This window comes from Oryx dammah, unplaced genomic scaffold, assembly GCF_014754425.2.
Source record: "Oryx dammah isolate SB20612 unplaced genomic scaffold, SCBI_Odam_1.1 HiC_scaffold_23, whole genome shotgun sequence".
NCBI classification, from domain to species: Eukaryota; Metazoa; Chordata; class Mammalia; order Artiodactyla; family Bovidae; genus Oryx; species Oryx dammah.
In genome coordinates, this window is record NW_024070207.1 from 1924390 (window position 1) to 1931903 (window position 7514).

Consider the following 7514-nt stretch of genomic DNA (forward strand, 5'->3'; position numbering starts at 1 on the left):
AGTGAATTGAACTTAGCAGTATACTAGTGACTAGATATCTGTGTTATGATAACTTCTAGGTATTCAGAGGTAGGACTTCAATGACTTTTGCCTTTGGCATGCTGGAGTGATCCTTGTTTAAGTAACAGTTCCAAAATCAATCCACTGTCTCCATTTATCTTTCTTTAAGGCAATCATAATATATATATATATATATATATCAAAATATTTTCCTAAAATTTTGGTAGTTAACAAATATTAACTAATATAAAATAAGAAAATCTACTGCAAACAGCTGATATTTTTGCCTAATTTGAAGCCTAATTCTGTCTTTTTGATACCACAGAATATACCTATGTTTCATCACAAGCCTTATACTGGTAAAAAATGTACATAAGAAGAGGTAATATATTCTTCATTGTTGTATCAATCTTTGAAAATTTATAAATAGATTTAAGACTTATAAACAGCCTATCATCTTGCCTGCTAATCTAACAACTAATTTAATCAAACTAATACATAAAATTAAGTTAGACTTAGGTAATTACATTAGTAGGTCAGTGATGATCTACCTGAGAAAAGATAAGAGTTTATATGGAAGATTTGACTCATTTTCATCAATAAAAATTTTTTTCAGTTAAATGGAACTTACATATATTTGTCTCTAGCTGATTCATTTTATAATTAATGTGCATATCAATAAGACATATTTAACCATTTATAGAACTATACAATAAACTATATGTTTCAAAAATATGTCAATGATTTCTATGTTCTAGATGAATAAAATTCCACACAGAGAAGTTACATTTTCACTATGATTTAGACAATGCTAATAATAACTATCCATACTTACCATTAAGGTAGTAGAAACCAAGTAGAAAATATTTTATCTTTGCCTAGACCATAGTAATATGAAAGGTATATGTCCTTTCTTTTAAATTATGATATCTGTAATACTTGAAACAGAGTAATAATTTCAGTATTTGAGTAAGGAACATAATGCTAACAGAAGCCATCTTAAATGAGCCAAAGAAACAAATATTTAATCAAACAAAGGACACAATAGAAATCGTTTTATCAAAAGAAAGTTTATTTTGGTCAATAAATTTATTTTGAGTCAGGACAAATGAACTATTTCTTCATAGTGAAAATAATATTTTATTTTGAAAAGTCACAAAACAAATCTCATTCTAGTTACTTAGTTACTGTTCTGGTTGTTTAAAATTTATTGGAAAACTTTCAAAGCTATAATTTAGATTTGACAGCAATCAGTGTTTACAGTCTTCTTTAGTAAGGATAAAGTTGTATTTAGGCTCTAACTTTTCTGATTGCATTTGTCATTACTGTATTAAAGCAGCTTCCCTGGTGGCTCAGATGGTAAAGAATCTGTCTATGATACAGGAGATCCTGGTTCAATCCCTGGTTCAGAAAGATCCCCTAGAGAAGGGAAGGACTACCCACACAAGTATTCTTGCCTGGAGAATTCCATGGACAGAGGAGCCTGGCAGAGTCTATGGGGTCACAAAGACCACAAAGAGTTGGACAAAACTAAATGACTAACACATGCACTTTCTTTCCTTTGACTTTGTCACTCAAACTCATGTCTACAGATATTTGGTGATTAAGCCACATTATATCTATATGGATAAAGTGGTCTTATTAAAAGTACAAAGTATGTAAATCAAATAAAGAAAAATACTGTATTTTGTCACTTATATGCAGAATCTATAAAATAAAACAAAAAAAATGAATATAACAAAACAGAAGCAGACTCACAGATATGGAGAAAAAGCTAGTGGTTACCAGTGGGAAGAGTGAAGGGGGAAGCAGAATAATAGGAAGTAGGGCACGGCAGCTGCAATTGCGCAGAAATGCGGCCAAGAGAAGCTACTCTATGTCCAAGGTCGGGGCGGCAGCCGAGGGGAGTTACCCCATGTTCAAGGTCAGGGGCGATGCCTGAGAGGAGCTACACCACGTCCAAGGTAAGGAGCAGCAGCTGTGCTTTGCTGGAGCAGCCATGAAGAAATACCACACGTCCAAGGTAAGAGAAACCCAAGTAAGATGGTAGGCAATGAGAGAGGGCATCAGAGGGCAATCAGACTGAAACCACAATCACAGACAACCAACCAATCTGATCACACAGACCACAGCCTTGTCTAACTCAATGAAACTAAGCCATGCAGTCTGGGGCCACCCAAGAAAGACAGGTCATGGTGGAGAGGTCTGACAAAATGTGATCCACTGGAGAAAGGAATGGCAAACCACGTCAGTATTCTTGCCTGGAGAACCCTATGAACAGTATGAAAAGGCAAAAAGATAGGACACTGAAAGATGAACTCCCCAGGTCAGTAGGTGCCCAATATGCTACTGGAGATCAATGGAGAAATAACTCCAGAAAGAATGAAGGGATGGAACCAAAGCAAAAACAATACCCAGTTGTGGATGGGACTGGTGATAAAAGCAAGGTTCAATGCTGTAAAGAGCAATATTACATAGGAAATTGGAATGTTAGGTCTATGAATCAAGGCAAATCGGAAGTGGTCACACAGGAGATGGCAAGAGTGAACGTTGACATTCTATGAATCACTGAACTAAGATGGACTGGAATGGGTGAATTTAACTCAGGTGACCATTATATCTACTACTGTGGGCAGGAATCCCTTAGAAGAAATGGAGTAGCCATCATGGTCAACAAAAGAGTCTGAAATGCAGTACTTGGATGCAATCTCAGAAACGATAGAATAGTCTCTGTTTTTTTGATGGCAAACCATTCAATATCATGACAATCCAAGTCTATGCCCTGACCAGTAATTCTGAAAAACCTGAAGTTAAACTGTCCTAAGAAGACATACAAGACCTTCTAGAACTAAACAAAAAAGATGTCCTTTACATTATAGGGGATTTCAATGCAAAAGTAAGAAGTCAAGAAACATCTGGAGTAACATGCAAATTTGGCCTTGGAGTACAGAATGAAGCAGGGCAAAGATTAACAGAGTTCTGTCAAGAGAATGCACTGGTCATAGCAAACAACGTCTTTCAACAACACAAGAGAATGGTCGATATCCAAATCAAATTGATTATATTCTTTGCAGCCAAAGATGGAGAATCTCTATAGAGTCAGAAAAAACAAGACTGGGAGCTGACTGTGGCTCAGATCATGAAGCCCTTATTGACAAATTCAGACTGAAATTGAAGAAAGTGGAGAAAACCACGAGACCATTCATGTATGACCTAAATCAAATCCCTTATGACTATGCAGTAGAATTGAGAAATAGATTTAAGGGACTAGATCTGATAGATAGAGTGCCTGATGCACTATGGACAGAAGTTCATGACATTGTACAGGAGACAGGGATCAAGACCATCCCCAGGGGGGGAAAAAAAAACAAAATAGCAAAATAGCAAAATACCTTTCTGAGGAGGTCTTACAAATAGATGTGAAAAGAAGGGAAGGGAAAAGTAAAGGAAAAAAGGAAAGATACACCCATTTGAATGCAGAGTTCCAAGGAATAGCAAGGAGAAATAAGAAAGCCTTCCTAAGCAAGCAATGCAAAGGAATAGAGGAAAATAATAGAAAGGGAAAGACTAGAGATCTCTTCAAGAAAATTAGAGATACCAAGGGAACATTTCATCCAAAGATGTGCTCAGTAAAGGACAGAAATGATAGGGACCTAACAGAAGCAGAACCTATTAAGAAGAGTTGGCAATAATATACAGAATAACTGTACAAAAAAGATCTTCATGACCCAGATAATCATGATGGTGAGATCACTCACCTAAGCCAGACATCCTGGAATGTGAAGTCAAGTGGTCTTTAAGAAGCATCAGTAGGAACAAAGCTAGTGGAGGTGATGGAATTCCAGTTGAGCTATTTCAAATCCTGAAAGAGGATGCTGTGAAAGTGCTTGCCAGACAGAGTTCAGCTCCAGGAGCCAGGGAGTCAGCCTGAAGGGGTGAGCGGTGTCGGTGGACAATGATGTAGCCTCTGACTCATAGTTCAGTTCAGTTCAGTTCAGTCGCTCAGTCGTGTCCGACTCTGCGATCCCATGAATCGCAGCACGCCAGGCCTCCCTGTCCATCACCAACTCCCGGAGTTCACTCAGACTCACGTCCATCGAGTCCATGATGCCATCCAGCCATCTCATCCTCGGTCGTCCCCTTCTCCTCCTGCCCCCAATGCCCCCCAGCATCAGAGTCTTTTCCAATGAGTCAACTCTTTGCATGAGGTGGCCAAAGTACTGGAGCTTCCGCTTTAGCATCATTCCTTCCAAAGAAATCCCAGGGTTGATCTCCTTCAGAATGGACTGGTTGGATCTCCTTGCAGTCCAAGGCGCTCTCAAGAGTCTTCTCCAACACCACAGTTCAAAAGCATCAATTCTTCAGTGCTCAGCTTTCTTCACAGTTCAACTCTCACATCCATACATGACCACTGGAAAAACCACAGCTTTGACTAGATGGACCTTTGTTGACAAAGTAATGTCTCTGATTTTTAATATGCTATCTAGGTTGGTCATAACCTTTCTTCCAAGGAGCAAACATCTTTTGATTTCATGACCACACTCACCATCTGCAGTGATTTTGGAGCCCAAGAAAATAAAGTCTGACACTGTTTCCACTGTTTCCCCATCTATTTCCCATGAAGTGATGGGACCAGATGCCATGATCTTCGTTTTCTGAATGTTGAGCTTTAAGCCAACTTTTTCACTCTCCTCTGACTCATAGTACGGAACTCCATGGGAAACAGATATGGTATTAATGTATTAATGAGATATGGTATTAATACTATGCTTCCAAAATCCAGAGTAGCTAAACATGGAAATGGACTGCTTCTTTACAAATGATCTATTAAATGTGCCTGTAAAACTAAAAAAAAATGTCCAAAAGATCAGATGAGATATGGTTATTTTATCTCCTTAACCCAGGTAATTCTGTCAAAGAGATACTAAATGAAGTCCAATCTTAATTTGTAAAGTTTTGGTGTAAAAGCTAATTGAAATCCAGTAGAGTTTAACTCTCTTCTGAATAATGAAACTACTACTCACGTTGCTGAGTTGTCACAAGCTATACTCTTGACCTGAAGACTCACATTTTTGTGCTGAGGAGAGGGAGCAGTCTTTGTAGGAGATGGAGATGCAGTACCAGGGGAGTTAATTCCTCCTTCAGACGTACTTGGTGAAGATGCCAAGTGAAGGACTTTCTTTCTTCTGAGGAATCCTCCTCCTTCAAGTCCTCCTTTCTTTTGTGACTCCACTTTATTTTCATTGTCATTTTCTGGTGACCTTTTCTTGGATTCCAGAAAACCTTCAGCTAGTCTATGAACTTCCACTACACTGTACTGTATGATTCTCTCAAGCTTTTAACTTCTGTTCCAGGAGACTTCCTCTCAGACACATTACATTCCCCTGCTGCCATCTTAACTTCAGCTTGTATTGGACCCAAGTTACCATTTTCAGGAACAGCTCTTTCTATGTTTCTGTTCAAGTTCACAGTCTGGAAGTCCCTATAACTGTGAAAGCTCTCAGTCCTCCTTGCTCTTGTTAACAAAGGACTTTCTCTGTATGGCCTAATGGAACCATAAGTAGCTGCTTCGTGGATGGTTTCATGGTGCTGGAGCTGAAGACTAGAATTTGATTCACAAGGATGGCTATGCTGAACCACAGAAGTTGCTGGACTGATATTAGGAGTAGTGCAGAAAACGTGCTCAGGTCACAGTGATCCAGTCATTTGAGTCGTTCTTCTTCAGTTGGACCACCTACATCCTTATCCTCACTTTTGTTGACCATTTCCATTGCAGTGGTCAGATCCCACGTCTGAATGCTGCCGTTTGTGTGGCTTGTGAAGAAGTACTGCCTTGGCCTTGAGCCCATCCTGCTGGAACCCTCACATTCTCTTACTGTAAATGAGGATATTGTAGTACAGTTAACAGCTTGGATTGTGCAGATTCTTTTCCCAGTAGATGATAGTCTTATCAACAGTTTATTAGTGATGGGAACAACTTTCTGGATAAACACCTGTTGATCATCTCACTCTCCAAAAGGTCCTATGTCATTCCCAGAGGAGTAGCTTCCATGGCTTTCTGTCTCCTCCAGAGACAGGATCTTGAACGATGCTAAAGGAGTAGAACCCAGCTGAGTAGAGATCATTCCTCTGAATCGTGTTACTGTCCACGTATGGACGTGATTATTATCTGCACAAACTGATACCAGATGCTTCTCTGACAGCATGATTTTTGTGACGGGACTTCAGTGAACAGCAAATGTCTGGAAAAGCTGAGGGCCTGACCCAACCGTCTCTGGGTGCTGCACAATCATGCGTACTGCACCAGAACTCGTACCATAGGCAATCTTGATCCAGTTACCACTGACACTTGTTTTGGTGTGAGGTAAACACTCAGAGCAGTAATAGCATCATTTGAGGAATCACGATAAAGTTCAGTTACAAAAAGAGAGCATCGACAGGAACACCAAGGCTGAATACTCCAATTTCGCTTCCATTTCCTCCATCTTGGACACTCCATAAGATGATGCTACTCTCTGAGGCAACAACGACCATTTTGTCCTTGTCTCCGTGTGGACCCCTGACCACTTTTGCATTTAAAGCTACTTGTTCAATAGTCCAATCCAAATATGGGCTTGTAAACACTTGTTGCCATCCTGATGATTCTTTGATTCTGTAACACACAGCAAAATGGGCATACACAGCTACTATCCAGTTGAGATGGCCAGCTACTATTAGCACCTTTCGTGCATCCACGGGAAACTCTAGCCTAACAGTTTCTTCTCCAGTTCCAGAAAGAACAGGCTGAGTACCATTTCCTCGAGCTTCACCTTCGATAAAATTTAGTCCATTTCTAGACTCAGCTGAGGATCTAGTAGTGTTATTTTATGACTAGAAATACCTGGTGGAGTCAAGTAACCATGGAAAAGGACACTGCTGCAAGATGAACGCTCCAGCTCTTGACTAAGAGAAGGCTTCTTACTAGTGGAGGGATTCCATAGAATTCAGCTTCATGCCGGAAAACATTAATACTCACTCCCCTTAAGTCTAGTTCTTTTGTCCGAAGAAAATTAAAAATGGGTGCAAATGCTGCTGGATCTCTATCAATAAATATAGCACCAGTTTCATCTTGAGGTGTTGAAATTCTTCTACTCAGCAAACTGGAAGAAAAAAAAAGAATCTGGAATCCACATAAAAGAATCTGGAATCTCACCGCTGCCAGCCAGCGCCACAGGAAAGCTCCCTCAGTGCCCTCCAGCGGCTCCACGTCCGGCGGCTCCAGGCTGCGCTCGCAGCCCTCCCTCCCCTGCCAGGGCCGCCGACCCCGCGGCGGGAGCCTGAGACGGCGGCAGGGGCTGCAGGGCCAGCAGGGCGGCTGCGGCCCGGGGGACAGCGGCGCGCGGAGCCTCCCCCACCTTCTCGCCGGCCAGGAGGGGCTCCCCAGCGTCCGCCGAGCGGGAGGGCGGCCAGGCCTCCGCCTCTCGCCGCCTCCAGGCCGCCCGGCCCCAGGCCCTGCCATCAGCGCGCTGCGGGCC

General features: G+C 41.2%; 1 pseudogene; it reads right to left on the minus strand.

Moving 5' to 3' along the window:
• Nucleotides 1-4758: 4758 nt before the first annotated feature.
• Nucleotides 4759-7172, minus strand: LOC120882651 (annotated as a pseudogene).
• Between the last annotated feature and the right edge of the window lie 342 nt (nt 7173-7514).